We start from the raw sequence: 15,018 nt of genomic DNA on the forward strand, positions 1-15,018 counted from the left end.
GTGTATATAAAAATATATATATATATATATATATAAATAAATATATAAATATATATATACATACATATACATACATATCGCGGAGGCACGTACTATGAGTTGAGTCTCTGGTACAAATGTGATTATAACTGCACCAGAATCAGGGTCTAATGTCCGCCACCCACAGCGTCACCTGAAGATAAGTGTGGAACCGTTTATGGAAGACAATACAAGAAGGAACATTGAGAGACAATAGACTGGAGATGGGAGTTAGATAGAAAGGGTGTGTTGCGAAAGATCTGAGAGTTTCCACGAATTTTGGTTAATTGAGAATGAGGAAATAGTTGGGAAGATTGGTGGTACGGGTTGGTGAACGAGTGAATGATTCACCACCATGGTTTTAGATCATGTCTTGGACTCGTGATCGATAGCTATTACCTTACCGGATGAGAGGTCTGAGTTCATAGTGCAGCGTTGCTGACAGCCCTGGGATGGACTCGAACTTAGATCACTGAATTAGCGGTCGAGGACGGTATATGGAATGACGCTTTCATGCGTTGGGAGGGGAAGTGTGAGTGTGAATAAGTAAAGGCACAGGACGACCGAAATTGAGTCAGGCTATCCGAGTTGAGTATGCAAATGTAATCTCTAATTCAGTGACACTTTTAACTTTTTCTCCCAAGCCGACTCCCCAATGTGAGTTTGCGCATAATGGAAATTGTTTCCTTCATGCAAGTTTTGCATTTCCTGGTAAAAAAAAATGTGAACTCAGTTCCAGTGCACTAGATGTATTGAGCACCGAGTATATGGTACAAAATTTGTCTTACTACGAGTACATTGGATATATCTATACCGCCCCCCCCACACACACACCCAAGGTCAAAGCCTAAAAAAAAAAAAAAAATCATATAATAGTTATGCAAATAAAAACGAAATTTATAAATTCAAATGGCATAAAAGAAAATAATGACATTAGAAGTCTTGAACCAATTAGTAACGTTCATGTAAAGCAGAATTTTATAGTTGGAGTGCACAAATTGATTATTCATGATGCATGGATAGGGTGATACGAGATAAAACGCAAGGGTAATGGGTCGGGGATTGGAGATGGTCAAAGAAAATGAGGAAAAATGGGAGAAAAGCCAGTTGTTGTTTGCTGACGACAATGCTCTTGTAGCAGGATCAGAGGAGGGATAAAGGAAGTTAGTGACGGAGTTTCATAAGGTGTGAATAGAAAGGAAGTTGAAGATAAAAGTGGGTAAAAATAAGGTGATGATTACAAGGGGAGAGGATGGCAGCAAATTGGAAGTGAGGATTAAGGGAGAGAGACTTGAGGAAGTTGATAGTTTTAGATACTTGAGTTCGAATGTGGCGGGAAAGGGAAGAGTGGAAGTGGAGGTAGAATGTAGAATGGGAGAAACAAGTAAATGCCTTGCGGGATTAAACAGTGTAAAGATGAATAGACATTTGGGAATGGATGCTATAAGGAGATTGTATGAAGGAGTAATTGTTCCGATAACACTGCATATAGTAGAAATATGGAACATAAGAGAGTGTAAGAGGCTGGTATATAAAGGTAGACAAATGAGGTAGATAGAGGGGTAGGTGGCGAGAATTTATTTTTTTATGAGTTGGATGTTTGATAAACAACAGTCGTAGGCAAAGGAATTGTACAACCTCGCTCCTCGCCTAAAGATTACAAACAACCGGTGGGAACCCGATTTCATTGCTGTATTATGCTGATGTAACAGTATGTAAACTAAGTTGGTAGTGCATTGATTTCGAGATTGCTTCAATAAGTAGTATTGCTTAAGGGGTTTGTAACAGTCTTTCTTATTGGAGAAAGGGTGGAGGAAAAAAGTTGAATTGTTTCATGGGAGTTAAGTCATGTAAAAGTAAAGATCATTGGACAAAAGAAATCATGAAGTCAATGCAAACTGACCTAGTGATCAAATTGAAGATTTGAAATGGGAGTCCCTTGGTGTAAAGTGACAAGCCAAGTGTAATCTTATTTGGGGAAAAAAAGAGAAAATTTAAGATCAGTTTAATCCCCCTCTCTTGGACAGAGTAAGATTACTGTTGAAAAGAAAGTAGATAGTGAGAGAAGAAATACAAAACTATAGAAGGGAATAGTAAACAGTGGTAGCAACGGAGGTGAGAGAGAGGAAGCGTTTAAATGTGTTTAAAATTAAATACCTGAGAAGTATGGTGGGGGATACTATGCTGGATAGAGTGAGAAACGAAAAGGTGAGAAGGAGAGCGGATTTAGAAAGGGAGTTGGGAGATAAGGTTGATGAAAGAGTGTTGGAATAGCTTGGACACATGGAAAGAACGAGTGAAAAATGATTAATAAAAGAGGTGTGGAAGCCAGAGGTTGGAGAGAGTGAACATATGGGGGCGATCAAGGATGAGATGGATAGATGGGGTAAAAGTGGCACTAGGAAAGAGGGAAATGTCATTGAGGAAGGAAGGAAGGGAGGGAGAACAAAGAAGATAGGTGTGAGTGGAGAATGGTTTTATATGGATGAGGCTGTGATGCATGGAAGGGAGTGGGTTGGGGATGGGTGTTTGAAAAAGTATGTGTGAATTATATTTTGACGCAGTCCAAAGGGATTTCTCCCCGTCTTTTCTCTTTCTGCATGAGGGGACGAAGAGGGGGGATCGCCGATTTAATTAAGCGACCTTGCTGTGGATCTTCTGTCTTGCTACACTGCTTCTTACCCAGGGTAGTGGACAAGATGCAGGGATGACTCAGAAGAAGCCAAGGAAAGGAGGAAAGAGCGGTGAATGGGAGTGGATTATGTGGGGAAGAAATGGGTAGGAATGGATTTATACATTTGACTTTGACTTCCTTCCTTATAAAGGGAAAAAAAGTCCCCCCCCCCCAAAAAAAAAAAAAACAGTAGCTGTATCATATGTTTCTCCATGCAAAATCCAAAAATAATGTTTATTTTTTTTTTCATCAGCCACAGTTTTTGTGTTCCACGGTATGTTACGTTACGTGTGTTACGTGGAATAAATTTCAATCAAGCGGTTGGTAACACTGAGTTTGGCAACACTGCGTGACATTGTTATACGTTTGGCAGTACTGTGTGAAGTTGTGTCGCATTTGTGTGGCAAAAAGTTTGTCATTTATACAGTAGCGTACCCGCCATTCACCTCCATAATGCCAAGAAACTGTACAAAACCAACGAGAAATGTTTTGCTTTATATACGGTGTATTTTAACATTCAAGTCACATAGACGGTGTTTGACGTCATTGATTAAAAAGTGTTATGAACATTATTTTGGCTACAAAGTGTGGGACCAGGATAAAAGCTAGGCCCCTCATGTGTGTTGTGTAACCGGTTTCAGGTTTTTCACTGCATAGGCGAAAGATTTATGCCATATGCCTTTTGCCATCCCTATGGTTTTATATAGGCCCCTTCCCGTATCTTCTTGGATGTACAGATACGATCTTCTGGTTTCCTTCACTTTATTGGTTAATCTTAAGAAGAGTTCACTGTAGATTTACACACATCTTTGCACAAAGTTTCCAGTATATATCATTTTACACACAGTTCGCAGTACACCACTTACACAGAGCACGTCTATCAGACCGACCGCTCCGGGGCTAGTGCATCGACTTTTTGTTCGTCGGAAGTGCTAACACAGCAAAATAGGAGGTGCTGGTAGATGTTTTAACAAGATTTTTTAATAGGAATGTTTGGTTTCCCGCAAATAAACTATCATGTTCTTAATTACTAGCTATATGTTATTTACAGTATATAATATTTCCAGGGGGGAAGGGTTCATTATTATTTGGTTGTCGTGTGTTTTGTGAGTTAGAGGTTGACTGCACTTATGAGTATGTTCGTGTGTGTGTGTGTGTTGGTTGCTTCTTGCCTCAAGTGATTTTGCTGATGTAAGCTGGTGCCAGCCAGGCGGGTAGCGGTGGTACGACATCCGGTGTTTGGAGTTGCATGAGAATGTGAGCTGTGGAGGTGATGTATACAGTTTGCAGAGAACCAAAAGATCATACTTCAGATTGCTACTTCTGCATTACAAATATAAAAGGTACAACATCAGCATCCAAACATATTGTAAAATATCCTAATTTATCATCTGCTATGAGACCAATACCTCACAGTCAAGTCTTTCCTGTACCTGAACCCCCAAAACAAATGGAACTAAGTGATGATGAGTCAAGTGAGGAGGTTATGAAAAAAGAAACAGAAAACATGCACTTTCAGCCAGTCTGTTCTTCAAGTGAACCACATATATTGAGTCAGTGAGATCTGAATGATCTTGTACGGAATTTGAACTTGTCAAAAGAACTGTCTGAACTTCTTACTTCCAGGTTGGAATCTTCTCCAGAAAGAATACAAATTCAGTACTTTTCGTAATGATTTTTTTTTTTACCAGTTTTTCTCCCTTGAGGATGGTGTGGTGTCTTGTAATGATGTATATTCTCTTATGAGAGAACTTAACCATAAATATGACAGGAATGAGTGGCATTTGTTATTGACTCTTCAAAAATGAGGCTGAAATATGTTTTGCTCCACAATGGAAATGAGCTTCATTCTGTTCCTGTGGTCCATGCAGCTAACGTCAAGGAATAATCTGAGAGTATGAAACTTCTATTGCAACAAATAACTAAATAAATGAATAAATAATAATAATAGTAGAAATAATGATAATGATAATGATAATAATAATAATAATAATAATAATAATAATAATAATAATAATAATAATAATAATAATAATAATAATAATAATAATAATAATAATAATAATAATAATAATAATAATAATAATAATAATAATAAAAAGAAAAAGGCATAGAAACCACTTCCACCCATTCCATTTCTTATATAGTCCACTCCCCTCCACCCTCCTTCCTCCCTCTTATCTTGGCACATCCTGGATGATGGGTCATCCCTGCATCCTGTCCACTGCCCTGGGTCAGAAGCAATGTCACAAGACAGCACATCCACAGCAAGACCGCCTCATAAAATCGGCGACACCCCCCCCCCCTCTCCGTCCCCTCATGCAGAAAAGGAGAAGACGGGGAGAAATCCCTTTGGGCTGCGTCAATTTTTTTCTCATACATACTTCCTCACCCCCCATCTCCCACCCACTCCCCCTCATGCATCACAGCATCATCCATACACAACCCTTCTCCATTCACCCCTGTGTTCTGTCCTTTCCCGTTCTTCCACCAGAGATTCCTCTCTTTTGTAATGCCCCTTTTACCCCATCCATCCATCTCATCCTAGGACGCCCCCTCATATTCACTCCTTCCGTCTCTGCCTTCCACACTTCTTTCACTAATCTTTCTTCACTCATTCTTTCCATGTGTCCCAACCATCCCAATTCTCTTTCATCAACCCTATTTCCCAGCTCCCTTTCCACCCCTGTTCTCCTCCTCACCTCCTCATTTCTCACTCTATCTAGCCTAGTAACCCCTGTCATACTTCTCAGACATTTATCTCAAATACATTCAAACTCCTTTTCTCTTCCTCTCTTATGTTCCATGTTTCTGCACCGTACAGTGCTGTCGGCATAATCACTCCTTCATATAACCTCCTTTTAGCAACCATTCCCAGATGTTTATTTCTCATTACACTTTTTAATCCACCAAGGCATTTACTCGCTTCTCTCAATCTACATTCTACCTCCAACCCCACTCCTCCCTTTCCTGCCACATTCGCACCCAAGTATCTAAAACTATCCACTTTCTCCAGTCTTTCACCCTTTATACTCACTTCCAGCGTGCTGTCACTTTCTCCCCTTGTACATCTCATCACCTTACTTTTGCCTACATGTATCTTCAGCTTCCTTTTTCCACACCTTCTCAAAGTCTGTCACTAACTTCCTCAATCCCTCCACTGATCCTGCTACAAGCACAGTGTCGTCAGCAAAAAACAACTGGCTCACCTCCCACTTTTCTTCAGTTTCTTTAACCATCACCAACCCCTGATCCACCACCTTTGCATTCACCTCTCGCACCACCCCATTCATGTAAAGATTGAACAGCCAGGGCGACATAACACATCCCTGACGAGGTCCCACCTTTACCTCAAACCATTCACTCTCTCCATTTCTAATCCTAACACAAGCTCTATTACTCTCGTAAAAACTCTTGACTGCTCTTAACAGCTTTCCTCCTATCCCATATACCTGCAGTATCTTCCACAGAGCCTTACTGTCTAACCTGTCGTAAGTCTTTTCCAGATCAATAAAAGCCCCAAAAAACATCCTTACCTTTTCCTATAGCTTTCTCACATATCTGTCTTACCACAAAAATCTGATCTACACAACCCCTACCTGTTCCTCACCAATTACTCCCTCTGTTCCTCTCCTAATCCTCTCAATCAAGACCCTCCCATAAGCCTTCCCAGCTACACTCAACAAGCTGATCCCTCTGAAACTACTACACTCACACTTGTCCCCCTTTCCCTTGTATGGTACTTTACCCTCTCTTAAACAAACATTAAACAACCTCACCAGCCAGTCCACCATCACTCTACCTCCTTTCTTTAGACATTCTGTATGGCATCCATCCAACCCAGGCGCCTTACCTGCTCTCATCATCTTAACAGCTGCTTTCACTTTATTATTCCCTATTTCTTCTTCATTTTCCTCACTCATCACTCTCATTTTCTTAGCGCTTCCCACTGCAACTACCTTTCCCTCCCTATCCTCCTTCACATTTACCAACTCCCTAAAAATTCTGCCTGCCTTCCTCTCAATGCCTTCTCTTCCATTTTCATCTCTCCATCTGCAACTTTTACCTTTTCTTCTCTACTTGATTCGCCTCCTCTTCCTATTTTAATTTCCTTCCAAAACATGTTTTTATTACTTTCAATTTTTTTTCTCATACTCCTACCCCATTTCAAATCTGCTCTCCTCTTTGCCTCCTTTATCTTATGCTTAACTTCCCTTCTCTTTACTTTGTACCTCTCATCAAATTCCCTCGTCCTAATTAGCAACCAATCTATGAAAGCCTGCTTCTTCTCTTCCCCACCTTTCTTTGCCTCCATATCCCACCACTCACTACCCTTCCTTCTATTTCCTCCCGCCCTCCTTGTTCCACACACCATCTTTGCACACCTTATGACTCCCTCCTTGAACCATCCCCATTCCTCCTCCACTCCTAGTTCTACTCTATCCTTTACTCCCTCCCACTCCTCTCTCAGCTTCTTCTTATATTCAATCTCCTTTTTTTTCTCATTTAAGCAGTTCACTCTAAGTACCTCCCTACCCTCTGCCCTTTTCCTCTTTCTCCACCTATTCTCCACTCTCAATTTGCCTTCCATCAAAAAATGATCTGATATTCCCCCACTCTCCCCTTAGGACATGTATATCCTTAACTCTTCCTACCATACTCCTGATCACCACTATATAGTTCATTAACGCTCTATCTACTACCCTTCCATCCACCACCCTCTCCCATGTGTACTTATGCTTGACTTTCTTCCAAAACACTGTATTTGCAATGATCAACTCTCTTTCAAGACACATCGCCACCATCAATTCTCCACTGCGATTTTTACCTGGAACTCCGTACTTCCCAATCATTCCGTCTATTGGTTCATTTCCTACCCTAGCATTAAGGTGTCCCAATACAACTACATTGACATTTCTTCCTAATCCTTCTATGCATTCATTTATATCTACCGAAAAAGCCTCCCTTTCCTCTACGCTCTTCTCACTACCAGGCCCACACGCACTTACAAAAACCCACATCTCCCTTCCCAGCTTCACCTTCATCCACATCAACCTTGATGAAACTTCCTTCGACTCCACTACACGCTTACTTATCTCTTCACTTACTAGTATAGCCAACCTTTCTCTCCCTCGTCCACTCTTCACTCCTGAGTACTTCTCAGCTACACTCCCAAAGTCACACTCGCCCTTCCCTTTCATTTTAGTTTCACTCAAAGCCAACATATCCATCTTTCTTCTCACAAACATACTGCCTATGTCTTCCCTTTTACTCTCATCTGTACCCCATCCACGCACATTAAAAAGACCCAAACCTTAGGGTACTGGTTGAAAAACTCCCAGTCCTCTTATACCTTTACTTTTTTAGGAATGTCCCCTTTTGGGGCTACAGGTAGTAGGACTCCTAATCTCATCCCCCGTCCCGTTTTTTGTCGCCTTTTACGACTCAAGTGGAAAGACTTAGTACTACCATTCTCTTCCCCCACCACAGGGTAGGCGAAAAAAGGAAATGAATATTCAGAGAAATGGCACAGGACATTAACAAGGGGTTGGGGGACAATATAACGGAGGGACAGTCGTAGTATAAAAGTGTTATCATTTCTCTATGAACAGAGTTTTCCTCTATCACAGACAAAATGATGTGTGGCTCTGGTCCGTAGGGGCACCCCATATAGACCCTGAAGTATCAACTGCATGCTACTTTGCCACAATAACATGCAGCTAATACCCCAGACGGGGTACCCATCATATTAACTGTAACTATTTGTAATTATTGTTATTGCTGATGTTGTTGCTAATCTTGACCTTGTGAAAAAGAAGATACCTTAGTTAAGCTCTTTGAACTTGAGCGATAGAGCATGACCCTGCTTCGTCTTCAATAGCCATCCCAGGGAAACCTGAGGTTCAGCAAAATGGAGCTTTCCTTTCGTAGAGGAGAAGGGAAAGGAGGAGGTGGTGGAAGAGAAGAAAGACGAGGTGAAGGATGAGGACAACATGGAGAAGGAGGAGGAAGAAGAGGAGGTGAAGAAGGAGGAGGAAGAGGAGAAGGTGCGTTGATGAACATCAAGATCGTCCTCAAGCTCATCATGTTAGGCACCAATCACCTAAGTGTCTCAGGGCCACTCCCCTTCTCCCGTCTCACTTCCCACTCCCCCTTCTCCCTCCTCCCTCCCCTCCCCTCCCCTCCCCACCCCTCCCCCTCCCCTTCTCCATCGGTTGCGCAGAACTTGAGACGGGATTAGGAACTTCCTTTAATAATGACCTCTTTGATGGCGGGGAACCCTCCCGGTAACTCGAACATTATTCCCTTAATTACGGCGGCGCTCATAGAGAGAATTCCATGTTGGAGAAGCTGTCGGAAGACGTTCTTCGACTGAAGGGCAAATACAAGCAGGAACGATGCGTGTGTGTGTGGGGGGGGGTAGTGTGCGTGCGTGTGGAGGGTGCGTGCGTGTGTGTGTGTGTGTGTGTGTGTGTGTGTGTGTGTGTGTGTGTGTGTGTGTGTGTGTGTGTGTGTGTGTGTGTGTGCGTGTGTGTGTGTATGTATGTGTGTGTGTGTGTTTGTGTGTGTGTGTGTGTGTGTACGTGTGCGTGCGTGTGCATGTGCGTGTGTGTGTGTTTGTGTGTGTGTGTGTGTGTGTGTGTGTGTGTGTGTGTGTGTGTGTGTGTGTGTGTGTGTGTGTGTGTGTGTGTGTGTGTGTGTGTGTGTGTGTGTGTGTGTGTGTGTGTGTGTGTGTGTGTGTGTGTGTGTGTGTGTGTGTTTGTATGTGTGTGTGAGAGTATGTGTGTGCGTGTGTGTGTGCGTGTGTAATAATGATAATAATAGTAATGATTATAAAAACCCACATCTTCCTTACCAGTTTCACCTTCATTCACACTAACCTTAAAGAAACATCCTCCCACTCCACCACACGTTTACATATTTCTTCACTTACTATTATAGCCACCTCTTCTTTCTCTCGTCCTCTCTTCACTCCTGACACCCTCTCAACTACACACCCAAACTCAAACTCGCCCTTCCCTTTCAACTTAGTGTCACTCAATGCCAACACATCTATTTATATTCTCACAAACATACTGCCTATCTCCTCCCTTTTACTCTAATCTGTACCACATTCACACACATTAAAAGACCCTAACCTTAGGGTTCTGGTTGGAAAACTCCTCCTACACCATATTCTGCTTTTTATTTTTATTTTATTTTTTTTAAAGAATGTCCCTTTTAAGGCTACCGAGAGTAAGATGCCGAGTCCTATCCCTCTTACATTTATGTTGCTTTATACGACTCAAGTGGGAGAACTTGTTGACAGTGTCCTTTCTCCCCTGCCACAGCGTTTGGCGAAAGAAGGAAATAAATATTCAGAGAAGTTGTACAGGATAGTATTAACATTTGGGGGACAATATAACGGAGGGACAGTCGCAACATAATAAAGTAGCATCATTTCTCTATCAATAGAGATTTCCTCTATCACAGACAAAATGAATTGTGGCTTTGGTCCGTAGGGGCCCTCATATAGACCCTAAAGTATCAACTGCATGCTACTGAGCAGCTTTTAACACTATAAAATTTTTGTGTTCATATAACCTTTTTTCCTGATGTAAAAACCCACAGGCTTTCTAATTCTATAGTAAGACACATAAATACACATGACCACCTTCCGAACTGGGACAATACAACTATAATAAACAAAAGGTTCAACGAAGAAATTAAGAAAAACAATAGAAGCAGCCTATATTAATACTAATAATAACATCAACCATAGAGATGGTTTTGTATGCTTGGCAAGAGCTACAAGTTTATTGGTAGTTGATGAAAACAAACGGACAAATGTTCCAAGCACGACGACCTTTCCTAGGCACCCTGTGAGGTGATATGCCTGTGTATAAAATGTCCATGTTGTACTTTTGTGTTATGCTTTGTGATCAAGACCCTAAGGGTCGTAACGTTAAGCCAGTAAAATGCTTCCATTATTCCTCGTATACTTTCTCCACCCTCAGTTACATTTGTCATAGTTTAAATCAATATATATATATATATATATATATATATATATATATATATATATATATATATTTATATATATATATATATATATATGTATATATATATATAACGTTGAATCTATATAATAGGTATCTACTGAAGAGGATTGCAGTTTGCAATCAAAATATTTAGATTGTTTCCAGTATATATATATATATATTTATATACATATGTGTATATATATATATATATACGTATATATATATATATATATATATATATATATATATACATATACTGTATATGTGTATGTGTGTGTGTGTGTGTGTGTGTGTGTGTGTGTGTGTGAGTGTGTGTGTGTGTGCGTGTGTGTATGTGTGTGTGCGTGCGTGTGTGTGTGTGTGTACGTACGTGTGTGCGTGCTTGCGTGCGTGCGTGTGTGTGTGTGTGCGCGCGCGTTTGTGTGTGTGTGTGTGTGTGTGTGTGTGTGTGTGTGTGTGTGTGTGTGTGTGTGTGTGTGTGTGTGTGTGTGTGTGTGTGTGTGTGTGTGTGTGTGTGTGTGTGTGTGTGTGTGTGTGTGTGTGCGCGCCCTATCCGAGAGTTGACACCTTGACGTGATGGATAAGCTTAGAATCTTAATGACTACAAAAGCCATGTCGATAAAGAGGAAATCTCTATAGGTTCACACATATCGAACAGGTATTTTTTGAAATATGAAACAGAGAGCAGCTCGCACACAAAGTCGCAGGACCCACTGGTAACTGGCATGTCCCTGATGGTGAACAGGGAAATTCGTCATGGATATATAGGGTAACGTCAAAATGATGGTCTGGACCATTGGACACCCTATAGATGTATAGGGCTCCACCGAATATATTGAATATAGTAACACTAAAGAAATATCTCACTTGAAGCCAGTTGTAAGGGAGGTGAGATTACTGCCCAATTTCCTTCACAGCAAAAATCAATTGCACAACGTTCCTATTGGATCTTCTTCTCCTAAAGGTCCAACCGCATTGCCTTGAGTGCTTACGGGCAGTGTGCTACCGAATGTGAGTAAGCACATTTCCAAGCATATCCAAGTCTTAGACATTAAATAGCACGAAGAAAATGAAGATCTTCACTTATAACGTAAGAGCCCTCTCAGAAGACTAGAGGCTGGAGAGTTTAATGGAAGAACTAGACAACATCAAGTGGGACATCGCGGGACTAAGCAACGTCCAAAGAACGGAAGAGAAGCCAATACAGTTACAATATAGTCACCACCTGTTCTACTATAATGGTAAGAAAAAAGAAAGATCTAGTGGAGTAGGATTCTTGATAAACCGGGAGGTTGCTGGTAACGTAGTAAAGTTCAGTAGTTTATCAGACAGGGTAGCTTGGATTGTGATTAGGCTATGTAAAAGTTACACTAAAAATAATTCAAGTTTATGCACCAAATTCACAGAGTTCAGACGCTGAAAGTCAGTTTTTCTATGATGATTTAGGTCAGGTAATGGATTAAGAAAAAAGTAAGTACACGTTGGTAATAGGAGACTTTAATGCTAAAGTGGAAAAGAAGATGGGATATGAGTCGTGCATTAGGAAGTTTGGAGTAGGCGAAAAAAGTGGCAGAGATGTTAGTCAATTTTATAGAAAACTACAACATGAGAATAAGGAACACTTTCTTCCAAAAACGTGTATGGTGTAAAATTGTAAATGGACCTGGAGAAGTCCAAACGGAAGAATAAAGAAAGAAGTGGACTTCATATTAGGAGATGAGAGCAAAAGCGTTAGCAATGTTACGGTCATAAAGTCAACATAGGTAATGACCATAGAATGATAGGTTGGACAGCTAAATTCAATGTCAGAGCTGGAAGAAATAAACTAGTTTAAAAAAGAAATAATGCCTTGCAAAGGTTAAGGATAACAAGCGGGAATTTCAGCTAGAAATTAAAGATAGGTTTGAAGCTCTAAGAGTTAACAAGGAGACCATCGAAACTATGAATTTGAATTTAGTGAATATCATTAAGGAATAGGCAGAGAAAGTAGGAAGTACAAAAAGCATTAGAGAAAACAAATACTTCAAAGCTACAAATTACCTAATTAAAAGAAGGTCTGTACAAGTTAAAACAGGAGAGACGAATTAGAGAGGGTAGAACTAAACAAGCTTTTCAACAAAAGGCAGAGATCAGAGAGAGAGAGAGAGAGAGAGAGAGAGAGAGAGAGAGAGAGAGAGAGAGAGAGAGAGAGAGAAATAAAAGAGAAGCATGGATGAAATAAAGGGAACTATTCGGAAAGGTAGAGGTACTAAAGAGACCGAAAGCAGACACACTTTAGGAAGAAAGCAAATGATATCTTTGAAAGATAGTAATGGAGAGATCATTAAATACAGACACAGAATGGTAAAAAGAGTAGAAGAATTTTACCAAGAGTTTTACTCGTCTCTTTTCCTACATTCCTGCTTCCCGGACGTTCACTCCCCAGCCCCCCTACGTTACCTCTTTTCCCACGTTCTTTCTTTCCTCCCTTTCGCCCTCTTCCTACTCCTCCCTCACTGTTACTTCTTCCACCGCTCCCTTTTCCTTCTCCTCACTGTTTTTCCGCTCATCCCTTTCCTTCCTGCACTTCTCCTCTGTTCTTCCTCCTCACCTTCCTTCTACCCTCTCTGCCCTCCTCCCTTCTTACATCTTCCTTCTACAACTCCTCCCTCCTCCTCCTTCTCCACAGGATCTCGACCCCCTCCTCTCCCTGTGTTGCCCCCTCCCCCTCCGATAACCTTTGTCCCCGTTTTCGCGCCGCTCACAATCCTTGATCTCCACATGACGCTGCAGCGTTTTGACGCGTCACGCCGCGTGACTTCGCGTGACGTTACGTCGCGTCGCTTGCAGGTTCTTAACATTGGATGCGTAAATTAAAGTTTATTTTTTAACCCGGCCGAATAAACTAATTCATTTTTAAGCTCATATAACACCTAATTGTAATTTACTTATTCATTTGTTCGTTTAATCTATATATAACTTTATTTGTTTACACATATCTACATTTTTTTTCTAGCTTTAAACTCTTTTATATCTATCTACTTGTTTATCTGTGTATAATTTTCCTAAGATTGGTATTGCGATGGCTACGACCCCACATATTCTCACCTAAATACTCACCACCCCACTCCTATGCAGTGGGAAGTGAGAAACCCCTGGTAGAACAAAGGCCTGTCAGTTGTGCAAAGCTGCTGTCTTTTCTTTTAGGCCGATGTTGGGTCGCCTCCCCGACAGTCTAGGGCTGCCGGGGTACAAGATTACAACTGCAACCTATTAATTTTATATTGGTAATGTTTTAATAAAAAAAAAATCCTCAGCCGTAAGATAAACAAAAGTTGGTGGAATGTACAGCGAACATTAAGAAAATTAAACGAAATGATAATAATGATAAAAAATAATTTAAGACAAAATTAAGGAGTGATGAAATACTGCAGATAACAAAAGTTGAGAAACACTGTACAAATCTGTTTGTCCAATGACACTAACAAACAGTATTCCGATGTTCAATTAAACTAAATCTAAACGCATATATAAAGCATCTCTGTGTGCATGAAATAACCATTTATGTAAAACCCAGTCAAGTTTAATATTTTACTAAGATCTTTCATACAGCGAAAAAGTATACCAGAGCCATGCAGTACCTCAAAAAACAAATAAATAAGTGAATAGATAGATGAATGAATAAATAAACTGATAGATAAATATACACGAATGAATAAACAAATGAATAAACAAATAAATTAGTAAATAAAGGAATAAAGTAAAACAGGAAAAAAAAATACAAAGTGATCGTACGAAATACTTCCAAAAATCACTGGTGACACATTTTCCAATATACTTTCCCAATACCCAAGTCACGCATGAGGCCTTTTCCAGACCCAAACCATCAGACCTTCGTGGCCTCGAATTTCAGTGACTTGAAACCCGGAACCTCACTGTGACTGACGATGGTCTCCGACCCATCACACTAATTTTTCTAGTATGTAAATATTGTCATCTGTTCATCAACCACAGGTTTTAAGATGCTTTATATTTATCAATAAGTCGGGTTAGTCTAAGCACGGACAAATATTACTTTTGGGCTACCCGCTTTTAATAAATACTAGCAATGAATATCAAGGTTCTTTATGTATGATAACTTTAATGTGACCTTATTATCATTATAATTTTCTTGATTAATTCTATTTTTTCTGTGGGTACAAATTAGGAAATATTCATTGGAGACTCTCAAGTTCAGATAATGAGCATGAAGACTGTGGAAGGATAGTTGAAGTCAGTTCAAGGTTCAGCGAATACATTTGTAAGCGACCGTACACTAACTGG

This window comes from Oratosquilla oratoria, chromosome 11 (genome assembly GCF_046742065.1).
Source record: "Oratosquilla oratoria isolate Oo_2021 chromosome 11, ASM4674206v1, whole genome shotgun sequence".
Taxonomy (NCBI): Eukaryota; Metazoa; Arthropoda; class Malacostraca; order Stomatopoda; family Squillidae; genus Oratosquilla; species Oratosquilla oratoria.